Below are 24,739 nucleotides of genomic sequence, written 5' to 3'. Positions count from 1 at the left end.
CGCGTGCCAAAATTATGTCGACTCTTAATATCTTTAATAGCCCATGATGTTTTTATCGCATGCATCTCTCTTGTCTGCTTTTGCCAATTCGTTTTCCCTGTATGCGAAACGGTTTGTTTAATAGCCAGCGGTATTTTTCAGTACGTGATAAATTGATGCAGTTATTGCACGAAGAATTTTAAAACAAGTACAAAAAAAATCTGTAAATCCGAATTAAAGCCAAAGGTATTGCAACGGGTATAATTTAAATTATCCCTTATTTAATAATATACGAGTAATATATTGTATATTACACAATGAAAGAACTAAACTCGACCTCGAATTACGGTCCCGGTGCGTCTGAAAATTTTCGCTGAAGCAAAATGCCGTCGCATTTGGTAAAAACTCAGGCATAATGCAACTCCGTCAAAAAAAAAAGAAAAAAAAGAAAGAAAGGTAAAACGCGCCACGCTGGGGCGAAGTTTCTTCGCGCAATGTTTTATTTCCCGGCTGCAGGCGGTGGAAGAGTTAAAGCTCGCATCTACCGCCGGCCGGCAAAGATATACCGAAGTAAGTACCGAGCGTTAGACTCTGTAGAAGTGTATAAAGGGCCATGCCCAGTCACCACAAACTTCTATTCTCACCCCCGTACCGCCTTGGGAAAGGGTTCGTAAAAGTTGGGGACGCCCATGATATTTACGCGTTATCGTAAACTGTACGCGTCTTCTTGTTTACCCTGGAATATAGCCGCACCATCTTCGGTTGCCTCCAGATACGAACCGCTTTCATCCAAGATTATTACGCTATCAAATAACCATCTCGATTTCCAAAGCTGGACTATTGCACTTTGCAGTTTGATTATATTATAGAGTAAGTCGATTCTTATCATTATGCTTTGCTATACGACGTGATACTTTATACTTTATTATTTAATAAAATATTTTAAAGTTTCGATTTTTTCCCATCTTTTTTTTCAGTATTATTTTTAAGTATATTTTTTTAATTATGTTTAAAAATATTTGTATTTTGATGGATCCTTTTTATCACTTTTATACAGGAATTATCTAATGAAACTTTAAACAACTTTCAGTAACTTTTTAATTGCAAAGGAATGTAGGAATTACGAAGGCATGTTGTATTTATGTAACGTAAATCGTGAGCATCTTCTTTCCTACCCTAAGGTATAAGCATTCCTTTCCTGGAGTACGGTATAGCTAAACCCCTTTTCTTCGAACGTAATTATCCTACCAAATGGGCGCATTATTTTACACACTAGGGAGACTAAATTAAATGAAATCGCACGTGACGCTTCTCACAAATTACTACAGAAAAGTAATATGTTTAAGAATGGAATAAGAATAAAGATTGTATATAATTATAAATTAATAGTACATATTATTTCGAAAAATATAACATAAGCATTGCAAATCTATTTCGCATGTTGAACACTTCTTACAAATCATCGAATGCGACGTTCAGTCCTCAAGCTTTAGGAGGGAGAGTTTGAGTCCCTTGAAGCATTATCCACGTTAGGCGCCATTACATTCGCATGTCCGCGCAATTAGCAATGTAAATTCCCTTTGCTTAGTTAGTTAGCATGTTCGAGCAGATCAAGATGGCTAGTAGGACTAAATAATGAACGATCATCTCACTTGATAAGAGACCAAAATTGCTTTTTTTGAGCTATCAATTGCTTTCACTAATTTTCTTTTTAATAAAGCTATCATCGGATATACTATATTTTGATTCATGTGTGTGTGTGTGTGTGTGTGTGTAAAAATAAATCAATTCTATATTTAATTTCTATATTTAAACGTCTATTTATTAGTCAGATGATAAAATATACTCAATGTATATTCATTTATTACCTTATATTTCATAATAGGTGATTTATAAACGACTGCGTCAGAGAAGACCTTTTTTAGTTTCGAAAGACACGTTACGCGATAGTAATCAGAGTGCCGAACGATGGCCATTGCATTCCGCTAACGAAACAATCGACGATAGTCGATCACACACTTAGAACATACGTATATAAATCTTATACCCCGACAGAACATTTTTCGAGACAACCGGACTAACGAAGCGCCATGTCGCTTACTCACGCGTCCAATCGCGACTTATCTCACCTCTCGAATTCCAACGGTTGTACGCGCGTTAAGATTCGAGATGTACTGTCACACTGATTCCTACCTACGAATCTCGAGGACCCACGATGTTCCATTAAGAATGGAAAAGCCATGTTGAATTTAAGTATGGCCGTAAGGGTGTTTCCCACGGATGAAAGGCCTGCCCCTTCTTTGCCCAAGAGTTTTTGAACTATCATAATATGTTTCTTGGTGTAACCATAACACCAAGGGATACTTCGCGCTCTCTATGTGATCGTATCATTAAACTTCTTGCACATCAGCGAAATTTAATCGTTTAAGGATCAGTTCTGTTAAACGTCGCTACATGTGTCATTAAGAAGTTTTTTTATTTTATATCTCTATTCTTTTAAGTAAAAATTTAGTAAAACAATAATGTCCATAACAACTGTCAAGTATTTCATGATGTTATTGATAAAAGAAAAATATTTTCTGTGATTTTAATTATTTTTAAATAAAAATTATTATAATTAGTTCTTACACATGTAAAATTGTGTATATATCTTTAAAAATAATAAAATAAAAGAATGTGTTCTCTCTATACAAATTATTTTTAAAATAAAATTATAAATTGATGTATAAATATTGTTAAATCAATTATGAAAATAGAGATGAAAATAGAAATATTTGTAAATAAAGAAATGAAGATTTTAAAGAAAAACTGTACATTTGTAAATAATTCAATAACAAAGTATGTATATACAAATAGTATTATTATACATCTCACTATTAGATGTATTATTATAATTATATTAAAAAATTAAATTGATTCTATTATTTAATATAAATATAGAATACATAATTGAAACCATCACAAAACATTTTCTTTTCAAAAAAAGTTTTTCTTTTATTACATATGATATTATCGACTGAAAACTTTTGAAGACATAGTTTACTATAATGCATTATATACTGCATAGATGGCGCCTACGTCTTCAGGCCACACCCGATACCCTTTTATCCACACACATATATAATTCTACTGCTCATTCCGTCTTTCTTGTATGGGCGATATCATTTCATTTGATTGTATGCTTCCGCTTTTTCGCCTAAAATTATTACGTAAAATATTTTCAAAATTTAAAATAAAAATGTACAATTATTTAATAAAAAAATATAATATTTCAAATATAAGTCTATCAAATGTACATATGTATATTTTTATATATGTCTAAATAAATAATTTTGTGCAAATCAGAGATATAAATAAAAGCTCTGTATATTTTATGATAAATATTTAGATATATATAATTGTAAAACATTCTGACAGATTTCGAAAGCAATTTTTATTTCTACAAATTTTTGAAGAAAAATGCGATTCCGTGAACAATTTGAATAGAAAATAGGCGTGAAAAGAGCAAAGTGATGTCCTTTAAAGGTCAATTGTGAGAAAGGCGTAAAAGTGGAACACGGAATTTCAACACTCTAAACGGGTTGCGGCAGCTAATCAGCTCCAACAACAATCAATGGCATTTTGGAAGTAATAAAAACAAAAATGTCGAAACCGGTAGCGATATATTTCTAATCTCGTTCCGTAAACGATCTTCTTTAATGAGGTAATTAGAAATCGGCGAGACTCGCGCCAAATGCCTTCCGGTTGTAGAGGATTCATTGATGAGATCGTATAACAGAGGTTGTTATAGGCATTTATAAGCCTCCGTGGCGGCGCTTTCAACCTGCGACAAAATTAGGCTGTCCATAAAATGTAATATTATTTTTAGGCGGGTGCTCTTCTCTTTTTCCTTCGTTTATTGCCTAGCAGTAACTATAACTTTTCGTGGGACCGCATGGCGTGACGCTGGCTATCCATTCGCACCCAGAATTCTCACGCATACCAAACTTCATCCGCAATACTAGCCTCGTTCTCTATCCACCCATATTCACACGCATCTACGCTTCCTCTTTTTTATATTTCTTTTTGCCCATGCGTCTTTCTCTTCCTTTTCTCTACTTCATTGGCTTTAGCTACATAATGGCGTTACCACTGAAAGAATTATTTTTTTATAATATATTCTAATAATTATTTCACAATGGGTACCATCGTGATGAATTTATTTTAAAAATTATATCACGTTCTAAATAATATTTAAAGTGTATCAAATAAATCAAATTGGATAATTAAGTTTGATTTTACGGACGCTAAACGAAATTTGAAAATGGCTATTCCTCGGTCAGTGATCTTCATACCAGTCCTTGACCTTCCGCAGGTTTCGCCACTGGCCGATCGGTGAACACAAGTACTTTCGCCACTGCAAATAACTTCGCTGCTTACCCTTCCTCACCCTTCGGCATTTCGCGTCGCGCAATTAACGCATGTGCGCAGGCACGCACGTTCCAAAGGGACTGGCCACGGCGATAAATCTCCGATGCAGGCTCCGGGGAGATTTAAAAACATCCGCGCCCGTCGCGATGCACTATGCGTTCTGCGATGAGCATCCATGTGGTACACGTTTGGAGCGTCACGGCAAAACGAATCGCTCCGCGGGGCGAATCAAATCTCTTATCGAAACACTAATTTTTGTTTCCGCTGCTATTTGCTATCTGATACTTATCGCTCGATGATGAAAGAAATCATGTGGGAAATTTACTATCGGTAATTTAATACGTTGAGAACAAACAACAATTTATAGCCTTAGATTATGTTTACTGTGCTTTTGTGGTGGTTTCAACTATGTGTTATAACTTTATATTCGATATGATAGAATCTATTCAATAATTTTCCAAGTGATGAAAAAATTTTAATGTTAAAAGAATGTAAGAATAATTACCTATTTATCTTGTACGACAAACATCTTTTGAAAAAGATGTATACATCTTTTTTCTCTTTTCTTATTCAATACGACGGAATATGTAAAGAATTTATGAAAATTTGATCTTATATAACAAATTTCTATATAAATATAAATATATAAAGATATAACATAATAAATTTAATTTTACATATCTCGAAATTTATTATCTGAATATCTATAGTGAAATAATAAATATGGGTTTAAAGGATGTGCTCCTTAAAAGGCATGGACCTCCGGGCCGATTTCGTGGATACACGAACAAAGTATAGAACACATCCACCAGATGGCACGATACAATGAGCGGCTTAGTATTTATCGGATTTAAATGAACCCTCGTCGTGTAATTGCGGCGTGATGCATGCGGATGATTTGTGAGCCGTCTAAAGCCCGCCTTCTATATGTACCATTCCACCGCTTCTCTCCAGCAAGAAAGTGATTCTAGGTACACCTCGGATATGTTTGTTCTTTTTCTCGCATATCGTTCCTGTAATGGCGAGTTATTGCCTACGACGATGCGCTTCTTACTCTGAGCTCCCATCAGGTACTCATTGAAACACTGTTAATCGATCTTGCGATTAATGGAATTGGCAGAACACGAGAATAGCTCGTAGGGCGAGTGAAGCGAAATGTAGCATGCAAATACAAAATTATTTATACACAGTAAAAAAATATTTTGTATTTGTGTTACAACCGGTCATGTTAATAATTTATAATTATACATTTACATAACAACCGTTCCTGTTGTTAAAATTTTTACGTTAAAGTTTTAATATATTTGAGTGTGTTAATTTAACACGATGTGTGATCGTGTTATTTGAATATTTTACACAAAATTGATATTCAGTATTTCTTAATGTTAAAATAATAAATAAGTAAACGCGAATAACATGAAATTATTAGTTATGTACTTTTAAAATTCTAAGATAAATAAATAAAATATTTATATTAATTCAACATATAATACTAATTATGTGTATATAAACGTTATATAATTATAAGTTCTTAATTCTTATACTGAATTATTAATTTTATTATATCTTTATATACACATTAAATTACAATCTATAGTTATTTTAAGTTTGTAAGATTGTATTGTCAGTGTGTCACTTCTCTGTGACCTCCTTTACAATAATCATCATTATTTCATAAAGATATAATAAAATTTATATTTATAACTTAATATAACATCTATCATTATCTAATATCGTTAAATAAATTGACTAACTGAATGCATTAACAATAAATAATATTTCTTTCTGTGCGTTTCACATAACACATATATTATTTTATATTTATATGTTTTTTATACCTGTCTTCGGTATTTATAATAACGTACTTACATGTTTAATTTTACTTAGAGTTTATACTAAACTTTATAGGTAAATAAATCGCTAAATATGTACGTGTGAACGCCGATGAATTTAAGATCGAATGCTACATGAAGGTCTTCGTCCGAAATCTCAAGGTTGAAACTGCCGGAGAATCGTGCGAGCCCTTTGATGTTGTGGCATATCGGTCGGCCGATCGGCCGATGCATCCCTATAACCAAGGGTTACTCGAAAGAAATCACAATAATTTATACTGTAAGGGCTTATAAGCGGCGATCGCGTGTCGCTCGGTACCTACCTCCCGTGTTCCACGTATGCATGCACACGTGCTCAATACTGTCACGTGATCCGACCATTTTCGTTCCACGCAAAGGCGAAACACATTGGTGTTCCCGCTTAAAAATCAATCAAGTCCAAACATGTTACGCGCATATCAGTGCAAATCATGTGTTGGTAATATAATTTTAACTTCTTATCAATGTTCTTTTGAGAACGGTTAATTAATTTGCAATTATATCTGAATAATGCAAGCATAATAGATCGTAAAGCAAAAAAAAATTAAAATATCTTTATGTATGTACAAGTACAGACACACATAAAAAAATACATAAATATAAAACTATATATATTATGTGAAACACACAGAAAGAAATATTATTTATTGTTAATGAATTCAGTTAGTCAATTTATTTTTAATAATACTAGATAATTGTTATATCTTTATGTGTTTATATGAATAAATTCTTTGGAATATTACACTATATATAAATCTAATATGTATGAATATGTAAAAATCAATTACTTATAAAATGAAACGAATAAGGATGACAGTATAACATGGGTGTCGTGCATAAAGATAATACAAAAAGAGATATTTGAAAATCATATGTATTTATTCTTGGCAGTAATTATTTAAAAAAGAAAGTAATTATATTGCATGCTGAAGGTGTAATGTAACATGGGTTTGCATTATTCAAACGATGATAGTACACTGATTATGCACCTAGCATTGCATTACACTTCCACACTTTAATTATAAATGCTTGAGGACACACACATACATATATATTCGCAAACTGCATACGAGATTTAAAAAATTGTGGTGAGAGATGTATCAGTAAAAAACGGAATACAGAAATATATTATTATCAAGATTGCACGAGCGCAAACCAGTCTCCATATTTTACAAACGAGTAGTATGACAGAAGGATATTTATAGCCTTCCGAAGCATAACAAAATACATTAAAATATAAATATAAAATATTTAAATGTGACAGTGCCGTCACTCGTATTTCCCTCGATCCGAGAAAACGTCGATCAAACAATTGAGAATATAAAATGTATCATACTGTTTGGAATTTCGCATTTGCGTCAATGTCGATAGTATCGCCCAACGAAATAAAACTTGAATTTTGAGATATGTACAACAGTTAAAAATATTATGGATTATAGGACTTTGTCGAGAGAGAGAGAGAGAGAGATTCGTATGGTAAAACAATATTTTTGCACTGATTCAAATAAATTGTTAATTCCGACGACGTTGGAATTCCGCCAATCCTTCTGGAAAGCGACCAAATTGTCCTCCGAAATGTGAAGCTCACTTAAAGCATTTCGTCAGTCTATTAATGCAGACAAGCGATATTTAGAAGGTTAGTAGCCTTGTGTTTGTCTGTTTGATATCGATTTAAGTTGCGAAAATGTACTAATAATTGCTGACATAAACATACTCCACTTCGGGTGGAACATTGCTTTGCCAGTTCACACAGATTAATAAAATAAACATTTATGGACAACATTTACATACAAAAGAGACAAGTGGAGCACCCAATACGAAAAAAAGCAAATGATATCTTGTTAAAGTCCCATATATGCCGCGTTGGTATCGTATTCGGGGTGGTCCGACGAGTTCCAGCAGAAGGAATGTAACGTAACAGGAATAGTTTCTCTAGTCTCTCTCTCTCTCTCTCTCTCTCTCTCTCTCTCTCTCTCTCTCTCTCTCTCTCTGTTGTTCTTATTGTTATTATTATCGTTATTATTTTTGGACGGCTGTGCTCCGATGGAAGGTGGAGTGCCCGATGCCAGGTAGGAGTAGAAAGGAGGGCGGCACGGAATAGGGAGAGAAGGGAGAAAAAGGGAGAGGGGTATGCGTGTATCGCCATGCATCATCCTTCGTTCGTTCGAGAAACCAAAGGCCACCACAGGGTGCGTTACCTTAGTTGCTTTGCCTATAGGCACTTAAACGTGCCGTGGAATTTTGTCCGCGTGCATAGATAACGAAATTATAATAAATTTAGGAAGTGTTGAGAGAATGCTAAGGGATGTGGGAAGGTTATTAAAATTATAATAATATTCCGCTTTAATGCATTAGATATGGAGTGTATTATTTTTGTAAAAAATAATTTAATTACTCGATATAATAGCATCATGAATATCGTAAAATTAAAAGAATAATAAGAAAAAAAAAAAATTAATGAAAAAAATTAGAACTGACTAAATTGTGTCATTTCGACAGAAGGTTCTTTGACGAATCTTCATTGTAATACGTAATGAAACCAAACAGAGAAGAATTTCACTGAAAAAGCGTAATGTAGCGCACGATACCATTTCCAATTTCGAGTACAGAGCATGACTTGTTGTCAGATGCTGAAAATATACCAACTTAAACTTCGAGATACGAATATAATACGAGTTCGACTATAGGGGGTTTGCGAGCTCGCAGCATGGTACCATCGGAGCACGGATAATGAGACGGCCCCCGACCAAGAGGAGTTGATACGCCCGCGCCGCCTATAGTCTCTCTAGATGTAGGACTGTAGCCGCTGACTAACGTGCACTAACGATCATTAACTGGGTTATCAATATGCAAAAAAATAAGGAGTCGAGAGGAGCGCTTCTCGATCGCTTTCGTCGAGAAGGAAACGCCGTAAATTACATTCGTAGCTTTATAACGTTCGCGAGGAAAGATAGTAAATTATAGATGTAACAAGAGTCGAATAATGTATATTGCCCTAAAGTTTTTCTATTTATCGTTACGTAAATTTAACGCGCGCGCGAAATTGTATAAATATTCTTCACGCAATCTTGTTACAAAATCGATGATGACGTAAATGGTTTCTCCGACCCGGACAAGGGCTAATCTGCTTAATCTCGCACACGCTGCCCAGTGCATAAATACAACATGGCTTTTGAAATTAGGTTAAACGCCGATATGACCTTGTAATCGGCATAAAGCGGCCCTTCGGGATAATTGTAATTGGGGTAATCTTTCGATCAACTGGAAAAATTTCACTTCGAGATCTCAAGATATTTTAATATGAAGTAAGGAAAAAAAAAAGATTATATCGAGGTTTGATATGTATTAATTTATACCGTGGAGAAATTCGAATTTTTCACACAAATCTAAAATACATACCACACGTACGCACGAACCGGTCAATTCTCTTTGAAATTCATCGAGATATTCTTGGTACTGCCCCGCAGCGTTATATTATTTTGATTAAATCTTTAAGTACTGACAAAATAGCATGCACTTCTCGAATGTCCTAGCTAGTTATTTGCATTTACTAAATTTAAAAAATATCTTAAATTATCCGTTGTAAATGTGCGAAGGTAATGCGCTCGGTAGAACGTTTTCAAAGACAGTAATTTTCCAAAAACGGAGGAAGGCTGTGCTCAGAGTAATGCATTACTCCAGCTCTGTAATCATCCAAAGATAACTGACTGAATTAAATTAACCGTAATCGGCACGCAGATCGGAGCGATCGATGGATGGGAAACGAAGAGAACGTAGTTTCGTATTTATATCCATGAGCTATGGACCTATTCCTATGAAGAGAAATTTCATTCTAGAATTATCCAGTGATCAAATTGTCTATTTGATGTTACCTAAACAAATATAAACGGAAGGAAAAAATCGCAATGCAATCGTCTGCGGTTGACAAAAATCAATGGGTACGGTAATAGTGGTAATTTTACGCTCATTACACACCGTGCCAAATACGAATAAAATGATAGTAGATATAGACCTGTCTATAATAAACGATAAAGTAATATTTGCCGATAATATCGATAATCTACACTTCTGGATTCAACGAAGAAGAACGAAGGATCAGAGAGGATGAAAAAAATCTAGAACCAGACTTATCTTGGCGGTCAGAGTAATATCTCTGGATACGCACAAGTTTTCTACGCGTTAGTACACGTGCGACGTGCGGTCATTACGCCAAACAGAAACATGTCGAGGATTCTGTACTTGTTCTGATAATACTCTTGGTAACTTGCCGTAGCAAGGAAAGCCGCGGGTCTTGTAGCAATTTGATCCGCGTTTAACCACAAAGTCGTTGTCGGAACCTTCGGCATCGGAAGGATATAATAGGGCAAACCCATCAGCCATTGTCCGTACAAGTAATTCTCGATGACCCGAAGTTCACAATTCGAGAGATTGGAGCAATAACGATTATATAGCTGGAGTAAAATGCGGATCGTAACGCTCGTCTTGGGGAAACTAATTTATAATACTCGTCACGCGAACTTTGTTAGCGGAAATTAAGTTTTGCGAAGATCATTGGAAAGAACACTGGACGTATTCTTTTTTTTTTTAATTTTTGTTTATGCTCTTCCCATAGCAATAAACAGACAATCGAAATTTAGCTTGCCTCGCAAATCGAGAATGGATTCACGGTTGTCTAACCGTACACACGGATGCCCCTAATAAACTCAGTATCGGCTTTAAGCAAATTTAAAGGGAAGGCCTACCCCTCTAAACTCCACAATCGCACTTACTAGCCATTTATCTACCTCTTTCCCATCCACGAGGGAAGTCACCTAAATCTCGTCGACCTAAGTTGCAGTCAATATTGTGACCGAAGGAACAAACGTATCACATTTCACTTTCCCCTTTTGTTTCTCGCGCGCTCGTGTCTCGTTTTTCTTTCCGCCTTCACGTCGTTCCTCCGAGCGTAGTTATCCGAGGCGCTAATTTGATGCACGTTTCAGATATAAGCATCAAGCAATCGAACGTGCAGATAACAAGCTGTTAATATTGCACTCGAGACTTACTGCGAGGCATATTGAAACTTTCGTTTATGTATTTTTAATATTCACATTATTCCCAGATTCTACCGACATTATTCGTGCTCGAGATTTTATATTACAAATTGCGAACTGTCCGCAAAATTAATTTGCAGAATTAAAATTTCTTGCATATCATACTATATAAACCTTATCTTTTTACGAAAATTGCATGATAGCAACGTATCCAACAAAAATTTCAGATCTTCTAATTTATTACAACTTTACATAAGTGTATTCGTGCAGTGGGTTATTCAGATAATGGAAGTCTACCGACGAAAAATAAATACGCGATGAGTTTCCGGGGCTAACGGAGCAAACACCATTAAAATTTCCGAATATCACGCACATGAAGGGCAACGAACGCAACCTAATATAGGCCAAAGGACGGCCAGTTACATTAGACACCTCCATACATTCCGGCCGTTATTTTGCAGATTTAGTGGGTATACAAGGGACGGCCTGCGGCGATAATGCTGCTTCAACTCTACGATTACCACCCGTCTGTGGGAGAATTCACCGTGCTAGAGACGCGACTTTTCCAGATATCGCCACAAATTAATCTTCCAACCTCCGTCTGGTCGATTCATTTGCAGCATTCCAGCCTGCCACTTACAGTCATTTACATGCTAAATCTGGCAGTGAAATTTAGTTTAAATTAGAACGGCACAATTTAATTTCTCATGATAGCGTTAATATGTATTTATACTTATATGTATATACTACATACGAACAACAAAAAAATTGTTAGTTCAAAGTAGATTAGATAATAGCTGAAAATTGCAAAATAATTTATATCTCTTTGTCGGAAATGCGTTTTTTTAACTTTTCTAATTATTTATGCATTATATTTAAATAACATTTTCTTTTACGAAAAATCGAGTATCGATATTATAGTACAGGCAGAATTTAATAAAAGAAAAATGTAGTACGTCCGCATAAGGGTAAAATTATGCAAAGATCCAGCGTATTTCCACAGATGAAGGGGTAGGTTAAGTGCAGCTGCATCATGGGCCAGACCTAGGATTAATACCGCAGACATGGGTAATAAGATGCGCGTTCGATTTTAAGTGGCGTGCGGATCAGGATCTGCAATCCGCTTGAATTGCTCGTGTTTAATACGCGGTACTTTATTTTAATTTTGAAAAATTCTGATTATAAATATAATTATTAATTCCGAAAATAAATCCAACCTTGTCAATATCTTATCAATATCTTTTTATTACATCGATAATAAAATAATTTTTAATGATACCTCTAACCATTTAACGCAATAAAATATAAAAAGCATAAATTATCAACAAATATTTTAGTGAAGATTATAATATTTATCTTTGCAATAACAAAATTTATTGAAAATTGTATTTTTTTCTGTTTTGATTGACAGGAAATTAAATGATATTAATCAGCTGACAGTACAAGCTATTATACGCTTAAATATATTTTCGTGTAAAGCGTAATTGCAATGAAGCATTGGAGAAGATAAAGGAACGCCTGCGTCTGGTCATGGTCGATGGCTTCGAAGAGCCAGAGGCCTATGGGAGAAAGGATCGTCCGACTTTGTTAGTGGGGGAAATCAATGATGGACGGATTCCCGGATCGTTTCCCCGATGGTTCGATGGCATCAATAACTTTACACGTATGAGACTGGCATTCAAATGAGAAGATATCATTAACGTGTTCATCAAGGATGATTTATTATTCTGCATGAGATCGTAAGTCTGCAGCTAAAACCGCAACTATGTACGGATCGACATATATTAATACAGAAATAACGTATTTATTTATTATTGCCACTCAGCCAACTAACTGTAATGGATATTGTACTCATGATCTCACGAAATCGTGATAATCGCACATACGACAATTGCGAAAATTTGGGATAATGACTGTGATTCTTAATATGCTGTATATTTTGTTGCGTTGTTGCTGAAGATAATTCAAATAAAAAACGGACTTGAAACGTACGAAGTGAGAGGATATTTTTATTGTAATAAACTCGATATTTTAACAACCAGAGGTAGACTCCTATTGCCTTATTTACTAATCTTGTTTTAGAAATAACATAATTCAGAATATGTATAGAGCAAGATATATACGTGCATTCTTTCTTAAATACATTCTTTTTAAATAGTATCATATACTATATACTGTATTTTTTAAATATTAACTATTATGTAACTTCGCGGTTGCATAAGAAATTCTTTTATAAAATTTTATATCTCTAATTATTACGTAAAAAAATAATTTTTACGTTTATTTATGTTTATTTTCGTACCGAGCAAAAAATAACATTTATTTCATATTATATCATTTCACCCTTTTGAAATCAAAATTATTTAATCTTCCACGATAGCACGTTACTGGATATTTGTTATATAAGATAGATTACATTTGCCACTTCATGTTACAGCATAATTTGACTATTTAGGAAACATTGAATAGAAGAGAACATCGTTTTGAGCAAAGGTAGATAGTCACACTAACGGCACTCTAGACCCATAAAACATAAAAACAAGTTTCTATAATGGCTCCGCGTGTATGGGATAGCAAAAGAAAGAAAACTGCCGACTGGTTATTGTAGAAAATTATTTTTTCTGCAAAATGCGCTCGAAATCGATGATAAAACATAGATATTTTATTAGCGTGATGATTATTTTATCTCTTATAAAAAATAAATGTAAAAAAATAACATAACGATTAATTTAAAATCTAAGAAATATAGATATTGATCTTGGAGAAGAAGAAACTTGTTGCTTGTCATTCTATCCTGAAAACGCTTCGCAATGATATAACTGCAATAATGTGTCTCGCTAAAGAAGCAAAAAAATAATAGGACTCGTGACTCGATGTAATACGATAATGCTACGTTTGATACAAAGTATCCGTTTAATTCACAAAAAAATGGGTCTCTACAAAGATATAATAAAGTAATAAATTTACCTGTTTTCACATTTAAACTTGAATATTTTGTAAACAAGTAAATTCAAATTTAAGTTAACAATCTGTTTTTGGAAATTATCATGAAATCGAACTTCAATTTCAATTCACATCAATACATTGACATCAATTATAACATTATGAAATAAGATTGTGGCGACAATGTACATTGCTACATTAAATATTACATGCGAATATTATAGGGACCTTTTTTGCAAAAAAAAAAAACCCGAACGCACGCACATCGGAACACCTATTTTCACACTCAAGATTTCATCGTGATCCATATATAGCTACTACATTTCTTTCTTCCTTCAGAAAAAAAACCCGATACGTTCGTACGATACTTTACTCGATATAAACTGCGCTTCGACCGCTTCGGCGCGCGACTGAACGTCCGCGGGTTACTTCCCCAAACTAGTAAAGGGAGAAAATAAAAGACCGCTCTATTAGCATACGATTGGCACCGTCCATCTTAATTCCCGTCCCTTTCTGTGCCGCCACCACGTGCCTCTTTGTCCCTCGTGCGTATCCTGCAACAATGTTTATGCCCGTGTTCTTTGGTATGCCGGCTGTAAAGCGCGCACGCGCCTTCGTTCACTGAGTTACTGATTGTGAGAACACTTTCGTATGCATATTCCTTTTGCTGTACACTTGTACCCCGTTACAAGTGGCTGCAGTAATTATAAAACAATAATCGGAAATTCGACGTTGATCTTTCATTTATTCTATGTATAAATTAAATCAAAATTATTTTGTATTTATTAATGATAATGCACTTTTATTTTAATGCAAAAATTCGGTAGACTTTACGTAATGTAGATTTTATGAAATGTATAGAAAGAATATACAAAAAGATATCTGAACATCTATGAAATGTGAACAGAATTTTTATAATTAAATTAACAAAATATGCTGATCTTGAGCAATAATTAATATATAAATACATACAGGATGAATCAGAGTCGTTGAACTAACTTTTTACCTTATGAGAAAATTATCGACTTTATACCTAATTAAATTATAACGTGTGCAATCAATTATTTTCTCATAGGATAAAAAGATGGTTCAACGACTCTGATTCACCCTGTATACAAAATTATTATTACAAGATGAGATTTTTTGATAGAAGATAAAATATATTATAATATTTTATATCATTATCATTGACAAAGTTCGAGAGCATTTATCGAAGCCATTTTGAAATTATTTCCCGTGAAATAATATGTTATTATAATTGGTGTTGTTACCATAATGATCGTCATTATTGTCATCAGAGTGTTGTCTAGACAGTCTCACGTTTTGAGAGGATTATACTGCATGTTCTTGCAGGATTGGACAAGACACGGAGAAGATCCAAGTCGACAAAAGGCTTCGTTTATTATTCAATAATCTCATGGAATATTGGTACTCATTTCATCATGTCTAAATATTTCATTATAAATCCAAAGTTTTTAACAATTATTAATTTTAGTACACACGCATAAATTTCTCGATCTCTCATATAGAATGCATTAATAATATGATAAGTAATAAATCATTTCTCTTTCTCCGAGGAAAAATAATTGCATACATAAATTTAATGCAAGTATATAATTATATATTCAAAACCAAGATATTAAATATTGATAACAAGATTTGCGACAATTTATCAGTATTGACTTTAAAAGAAAATTCAATTATGAATGTATAACATGTCAATTAATTGAGATAAAGTTATTACAGTACAATGCTAATTTCACGATAAGCGATAAGAGATACAGTTACGGATTCAGATTCATGAAGAATATTCTTGTCGAATCTTAGCTGGTAGTATCGAAGAAGAGCCACTGTTGGCGGTTTGCCCTCTTCCGTTATACATTCCTTATTACCCACATCCCTCATCCTCCCATTTCTTGTAGTAATTTCCGCAACCTTGCACGAATGTAATATGTTAAGATACTTATCATTAGCTGTTAATTTATAATAGCCTTCAATTTAAATGATAGCCGTTACCCAGCACAAAATTCACTGGATACATCAGGAATAGAAAACCCTACAAATTTAATAAATCTGATAGAGAAACTAAATAGAAATTTGTCCGATCAAATGATTCCGAGATTAAACAATGACTGTTAAAGACGAGTGAACGATCGGTGTTTCTCTATACCTACTATGAGGAAGAGTCACTGCCGGCGGTTTATCGTTTCTTCCGCCACGCACTCTTTATTACCACAGTCTCTACTGCCTCTTCTAGTGCGCTCCCGCGATTCTGTGCGAGAGTCCGACGCATTTGGGGTGGGGTTATCATATTATGTCGAGTCACGAACTCGTTATAACACGGCAAGACAGATCGGCGCCATAAAACCACTCAGTTTTGGTTTAACCAAAGGGTGTACACGGCATAACTGGTTTACATTCCGCCACCTCGCTTGCTCTCTCTCATTGTGTTTTCCGTAGCATCCAAGATTCGATTCTCTCATACAGATACGCGCGGTAGGTAGAGAGAAGCTTGGCGCGCGGCAGAGAAAACGAAATAAAAATGGCAATGGGAGGGAGATGAACCGAGGTTGGTAAAAGGAAGAATGGAGACGCGAAAACACGATGTAGAAGAGAAGGATTGGCTGTGCCGCGAGAAAAAGAAAATATGGAATTGACGGATATAAAAGCAAAACGTAGACGAGAAAATAATGAGTGTGGAGAGGAGTGCACGAGAGAGGATGGGCGTAGGGACAGCAAAACAGAGTGGCGTAAAAAACGAATAAGATATAAGAAAGTCTATAGTAGCGTACTTTGTGACCGAAAGGAAAACGACGATGCGAAAATGTAATGGAGAAAGAAGAAGATGGCGCCCAAGGGAATTACGAGCCTACGACTCTGACGCAAAAACGGATATAATAATACGGAGATGATCAGGGAAGGGTTGCGTAAAGAAAGAAAAAAAAACGTCGAGAGAGACAGAACAAAAAGCGATTGCCTAGTCGAAGCATATTTTACGAAAGGAAATCTGTTCGGAGCGAGAACAAGGAGGATTCACGAATTTGCGCCCGACACATATATTTTACCGAAAGTAGTATTTACGAAAGCAGCAAATTTCAAGTTCCGCCGGTTAAATTGCCGTTTAGCTCTGTATTCAGTCTCGGTATCCGCGAGAAGATTTTGGACTCGGTATGATTTGACCGGATATTTCCTCGAGGTAAAGAAAAGAATCGAATGATGCCGCCGAGCCAGTTCGTGATCTTGTTATTAACAACGTCGATAGGATAGTCGAAATGGTTGGATCCGAGATACATGCGTGTCAGGAAAACGCCCGGTATGCATGGGCGCGCGCCCTCGCGTGCACACGTAAACGCCACGGCTAGGGGGAGAGAGAAAACGTGAGAGATGTAATTTTAGTTACGGAGAGTAAGTAATGAGCGATCGACAGTCTGAATACCAATTTCGATGCACGATGATGCGGCATAGGGCAACACGGTAACCGCATGTTATATGCGCCTATATACGTTCCAATATCGTTCGGCTACATCGATATACCCCCGATGCGGAAAATTATACATACATTACTACAGGACGTGGTGGGGGAATTTTCGTGTGAAAAACGGGAAATGGGTCACGCGAAAAAAAAAAAAGAAAAAATCTTTTTAACACGTGTACGTCGAATACGCATCCTACTAGTTGATCCAGGATATTCGAAAAGAGATATTGCCGAGATTATCATTGATCTCTACTCCGTCATGTCCGTGCGACTATAGATAGATAAAAAAAGAAATAAACGCTAAAACAAGTGCTGTATTGCTCGCGAAACGCGATGTCGACAAACTCATAGGCACGTTTGATTTAAAGAACAAATTGGAATGTTGTATGGAATGAAATATATACAATATATACGCGATGGAGTACTACCCCTGAGACTGTTAACAAAAGCAAGAGGCAAAAAAAAGCCGAGTACACCGTGGCGCGGCACGTTAAACCCTGTGGGGTGATTTTATCGTGCGCTCGCGACCACGTTTTTAATTTTTATCAAACGGAGATAAGTACGAAAAGAGAAAATTGCTACTTGGAAGATACATCGCGAGGGCCGTAAGGATACTCTACTGGGCACCGATTATGCCGCAGGTTCGCGTGGTGGGAGCTGGAAAGAGGTGTTTCCGAGCCGCAGACCACCCACCCCAGTTACGTAAGGCACGATCCGCGACGCTCGCGGGCTTGGGGAGTGAGAATTCGTGTATGCCGAACAAAGCCGATGAACGATACTGATTATCACCGGAGAGCACCGCTCCGCGCACGGCTCTACTTCGATTCGAATCGCATTTAAACCCGTTTTTCTGCGACTCACTTCTCTCACGCGCATGTGCTGACTGGCGCGATTCTAACTCACTGCACTCACATGCCGGGGTTGCGTCGTAAATCTTCGTAGGCGGAGCGCAATGTATTTGCGTCGGTACTGTCCAAGATCATGGTGCGGCTCGGTTCGCGTTCAATCAACCTTGCTTACGCGACAGATATTTGTGTAAACATACCAAAAGTTATCTTTTCCCATCTATTATTCTATTAAACTAATAGCACATACAGAATTGTAGACATTATTTTTAAGCATTTGGACAGATATCCTGATGAAGTAAATTGTTACAGCGAAATTGTACTACAGCTAGAATTGGTTTGTAAAATGGGATACTCATCTGCACTAAAAAAAAAAACGATCGTATAATTTCACTTTCTTCAAAGTACATATAATATTGATACATAACATTCTTGATGTACACTCTCGACTGTTTCATCACGTAAACACAGACGTAACCCGTTGATATAATCTATTGAAAGATGCTGAGATAGATCAAATTCTCGACTACACACTTCTCCGTTAGAGGCAGCTATCGATGAGGCATCGACGACGGATTGAGTTGAACTGGCGGGTTCGTAGACAGGTCGGACAGAGATTCGGGTGGATCTAAAAGGTTCCCCAAAAGAAGATGGAAAGTAAAAGTTATGTTTCATTGTCGTCGGCTTTGACCGCTTATTTTATGACTTTTTCCGTAAAAAAAACCTAACGGTTCCTATCCACCGTCGTCGTGGAAACGGTGTTTAGTTGTCAGGGAAGCCATAGATACCAGGGTGCTATGGTAGTATTAGTTTTGTACCTGTGCTTCTCTTCTTGTCGTGTAAAACGACAATTTGAAGGACGAACGTGCCGACGTACCCGACCCGCCAATTTTATTGCCGACTAAGGTGAATTATAGTACTATCTAAGATCTTACGTAAATTTCTGGGTTATTATTACGCTATTTGCAGAAAAAATTTTTAGGCTTTAAATTTGAAATAAATATAAAAAAATAAAAATAAATCTTGCTACTTCTATTATTATTATTGTAAATATTTTGCATTATGTGTATATGTTTTATATGCCCTAATTTATTCATCTCTATTCATTTTTTCTCAAGGTAATATTTCACAGTAATTAATTTAGCGACAAATTAATACTGAAAAAAGAAAAAAATTCTATTTTTAAAATAAGTTTTATTAACGCAATAAAAAAAACTTTTGTTCACTTTTCTTCAATATTTCTATTTAAAAATGTCTAAATTTTCTGCATATCAAAAGAAAGTTTTCTAAAGACATAATTGCTCCAGCATAGAATATTTATTGAAATATATAACATACGCTCGGATGGCAAAACCACTTTTAGCTGGCTTATAAATCAAATAAACGAGTGTGTGCGTGCATTCCTAGAGAAAACCTGCTTCATAAAATAAAAATTCTGTCGTATGTGTGGTTGCTATATCGCCATTTCTAACGAACAATTTATAGCTTTACGATTAACTATTATATCATCGAGAATACTTGCACAGTTTAATTTTCATCGAGATTAATTCATCTGTGTTTCTAATTCCGGAAGAATTACGTTTCATTAAACAACTGTTACAAAACGCATGGAAATACATGTGTTGCGTCTCTCTCAACAGTAAAAATAATATGAATCATACGTACATGCAATTTACTGCGAGAAAAATAATCATAAAGCACCGTTTATTATAATCTTAAAAGATATCTCGCAAGTTAGATATCATGCCCCAGACAGGACAAAAGGCAGAAACAAGATAAAAAAAAAACGTGGAGGCGTAAGGAGGGCAGCTCTAGACAGCTCTAGACAGTAACAGTAGCTGTAAATTATCGGAGCTAATGGTGCACAACAAATGCTTGTCCATACTTGAGCATATAACATCGGTTCACACCAGTCTAATATCTTCGTAGTGCTTAATAAATATGTCGCGGAGGCAATACGTCATAACTTTTACACGAGTGTACGTATATGTGTGTATATGCACGAGTATATGCATGGCAGTTGAGCAACGTGACGTCGCTGAGTTACATAATGCTCCACTCGAACGTTTAATCACTACACAATTTGCCGACTGACTGTCTCTCTTTCTGTCTCTAACACTCTCTACGCATACTGATAAAATAGGCGCACGTGACGAATATATAATTTCACTACAAATGTTCGTGTATCGTACATTTTCATTAGCAAAAAGCACTTTCAGATTAGAATCTCAGTTTCACAGATTGTTCATTCATAGTTTCACTGACACGATTGAGTCTCAACTAGATTTCTCTTATCAATCGGGTGCTTATCAATTCCTAGTGGTTGCTATTTATCATTCATTTTTTAATGAAACTTGTATCAATTATAATTTATAGCTATAATTAAATAATCATTTTAGATATTCTAATAGCCATAATACAAAAATTGACTGCTCGAAATTTAGGCATCTACTGCACAACTATTGAAGATCGAAGACAAATGAAAAGATAGGTCGGACATAATTTACCTGTCCGCAACCTTCCGTTCTTTCAAAAGAATTGCTCAGACGTCAAGCAAAAACTTCTTAATTTTAAAATCTCTTTATTTGCCTACTATTTGACCCCAATGTATGTCTTCAGTTTGGGTTTTCGACATAATTCTTAATGAAATATGTCGGAAAAGAATCTATTGCCGTGTTATTTTCTTCTTGTAAATATTTCTTTTAATATCGGTATCTAAAAATAAATTATAAAATTTTCACATGACGAATTTAATCATTGTTTATTACAATGACATATATAGAAAAATGACAAATTGTCTAATGCTGTATAAAAAAAGCTTTTTGTAAATAATAAATTACAAATATAAATTCATATACTTCTTGATGAGAATTAATTGCCGCAATAAACGAAACGATAAATATACGCGATACTTTTATGTAATATTTAAAAATAAAAATAAAAATGTATTAAAAAATAATAATAAAGATATATATAAACAATCATTTATAAATAAAAAGAATAGCAGTATATATATGATAATAGCGTAAAAATAAAAAAAATTAGGTTTTATATCAATTTTCTTGTTATGTACGCAGATCTAATCTCTTAAGATTCGTTAAATTGCGTTGGCAAGATCGCTGGACACTGACAAGAATGTTCCCCCAATGATGGGGATAGTAGTACATTGTGGTCAGATCGTAGCCAGAGTGGCAGGTGCTGTTCGTAATGGCTGCCCATCGAGGCAGACGGGAAGAACGGTGAGCAAGTTCGTCGGTACAAAAAGTGCTGTGTGAGTTATGGACGTGGAAGACTATTTGGCAGTATCAACGGACTCGATTATGTCATTGCGTATTAATTAAATACCGACGCATCAAGCCTATACTTCGCAGATACATTGATACGTGAGACGAAAGAAAAATAAGAAAGAAACGCAGGTGAAACGTGTTCTAAAAATATTTTTCGTGCGGTTGTCAGTATGGTGACTCGATTTCAATATGTTTTATAAGTTGAAGGACTACATCAGTGATTCTTCGATAATAATGCGACAATAATATGAAAGGTAAAGCAATAAAGTAAATAACAATTAGGAAAAAATGAGGAAAAACTGTTTTTTTATACTTTTAACTGTTGAAAAAATTTACCAATGAAGTTGTACGAACTGATCAAACGCATATTTTGCCGATAAAACAACAAACATATTAATTTTCAACTAATGTGTGTAAACTAAAAAGCTATATTAAAGTTTCATTTGTTAAATAATCGCTGATACTTGCGATTTAAAAAGTTTACATCGAAATAAATTTTGATTTTTTTAACAAATCTGGGTATTTAGCTCTATCTAGTTGTATAATAGTTTTATCCATAACCGACAGGCAAGAACCGTGAAGAACGTGTACAAGAACGCTTTCGAATCAATTATTTTACCGTGTATCCATCTTTCCTCGCGGCTATGGCTAGACATAGCCTTTGTCTGGCGGTACACTCGTTCCGATCGCCGAGCAACTAAACACATTCTTCAAAGCGCGCACTGATACAAAGTACCCATTTATTTCAGCCATTGATATATATTATATAATATATATTTACCTATACAATTTTGGTCTACATTCTAAATTTCCTACAGTGAAATTTCACTCCAAAAAAGTGAAAATGCAACCACTTTTGAAAAAAAGTGAAAATATTTCACTTCTTGAAAAAAGAGTGACGATCTTCACTCTTTTTAGAGTAAATTTTCATTTCAAAAAAGTGAAATCTCATTCCAAAAAAGTAAGATTTCACTCTAAAAAGAGTGAAGATCGTCAGTTTTTTTTCAAGAGGTGAAATATTTTTATTTTTTTTCAAGGGTGGTTGCATTTTCACTCTCTTGAAGTGAGATTTCACTGCAAGAAATTTAGAGTGTATATACACATTTCGTCAATATTACATCTCTGATTTGCTAATAGTTAAATATCTGCAATTTAAAAAGGAAATATTTCTAACTTCAACTAAATCCTTGAAGGAAAAATATGATAAAAATATGAAGAAAAATATATAGATGTAATTTTCATTTAATAAACTTTCATTTAATAAACTTTCATTTAATAAACTTTTTAAAAAATATTTGCTGATGTACACAAGTTCTAAAGAGATGTACAAGACTTAATGAACATAGATAATTGTATAACAGATTCCTATGATAATGTCCACGCATGTTTCTCATATTAGAAGCCTGGCTTAATTAATGGATCGAAACAGACACTGATGGCAATATACGAGAATTAATACTGACTGCTAACAATAATTTCTACGGCATGAAATCTCCAAAATGGTGAGGTAGCGTACGGTTGTTGTCAGTATATAAAGTCAGGCTAGTGCACGAGCTGTACATGTGAACAGCTCGTCCATCAAATTGAGAACCCTGGCAGCCGCTATGGTGGCACGATGTACCGATCAGCGCCTCAACGCCTCGGCGCCCGTGCACGTTACGCTTGTGCCCACGTACATTTTTTCATTATCATCGTAATTCGTAAACGCAAGGAATTCGTACGTAATTGAAAAGATTACAACTAACAGGATGTACTTCGACAGTTTTTTCGCCATATAATATCTCAAAAGAACAGATAAAAAATAATGACTAAAATGAAGTTACACGGTGCATTGTGAGAAGAGAATAAAAAGAAGACAATTATTCCTCTTTGCAAAGAATAATAATTTTCACTCAAGATTTTCTTGATGTCTGCTTGAATAGTCAAATCTACAAACATTGAGAATCGATCAAACAGTTTCGTTCAACACCGTACGTCCTTTTAACGTTGAAGTTTGAATGTTTCTACTTTAAACTATAGGCGATTATATAGTTTGTTTGAATTGTTTGTTTGTATGTATATATAAAATTTTATTATTTTATTGCCAAAAGTGTAACGAAATCTAATCATAATAATAATAACAAGCTAAAACTGAAGTTCTTCGAGAAGCACCATGCGGGTCAAAATGACTAGTTACGAGAGGAAGAAGCAAGACGTGGACAGGACGCGGGCGATAGGATCGATCAAAGATTATACCTTAAGTTGAACATTATATACAGCGCGAATAGCGTGATTGAACGCAAAGCGATGCTTAAATTAAAATACGAAGAGTCCGTGAGATACACGTATATGATGTACCTGTAGACACACATCTCGACTAATGGCGCCGAGGTTGAACTTGGAACTAGTCTACCTTGCAGAGTACAACAGTAATTTCTTGATTGGTCGACTCGCAATGGTATTATGCTGGAATAATTATGAAAATTGTATTCTTGCTAATCCCTCGTCACGCCGCTCGTGACGTTCGCTTTTCATTTTGCGCTTCCGGTTAATTATATATGATTTCTTACTAATGCCGCCGGTCTTGCAAAGCAGAATCTAGCAAAAAACGAAAGAAACAAGGAATCGTATGATCAAGTATTATTACGAGTTTAGCACAGTATCAACAGTGCTTAGATAACGGAACGAATATATTTATCCATTTCAAATATAATAATAATGTGAATATTTCTTAATAAAACTGATTGTTATGAGCAAAAAACGCGAACTTTATTATTATAGATTATTTAAAACTTATATTTATCTCCTCTGTCTCTCTTATTCTGTTATTTTCACTTTGTACATTGTTAATTAATTTTTTAAATTCTCAGCAATAAAATTTGCGTATACACTCTAAATTTCTTACAGTGAAATCTCA

General features: G+C 34.9%; 2 protein-coding genes across 2 annotated transcripts in view; both read right to left on the bottom strand.

Moving 5' to 3' along the window:
• Ubx (ultrabithorax) overlaps positions 1-24,739 on the bottom strand; it is a 95,007-nt gene that overhangs the window by 63,417 nt on the left and 6,851 nt on the right. The window lies entirely within an intron of this gene.
• Positions 12,726-24,739, bottom strand: part of LOC108766314 (homeobox protein abdominal-A homolog) — a 139,672-nt gene continuing 127,658 nt past the window's right edge. Inside the window, exon 6 of the transcript XR_001940365.1 lies at positions 12,726-13,044. The gene's annotated coding sequence lies outside the window, so the exon portion shown is untranslated. The remainder of the gene's footprint in view (positions 13,045-24,739) is intronic.

This window comes from Trachymyrmex cornetzi, unplaced genomic scaffold, assembly GCF_001594075.2.
Source record: "Trachymyrmex cornetzi isolate Tcor2-1 unplaced genomic scaffold, Tcor1.1 scaffold579, whole genome shotgun sequence".
NCBI lineage: Eukaryota > Metazoa > Arthropoda > Insecta > Hymenoptera > Formicidae > Trachymyrmex > Trachymyrmex cornetzi.
Note: the sequence above shows the minus strand (reverse complement) of the source record. Positions and strands in the feature narration are given on the sequence as shown.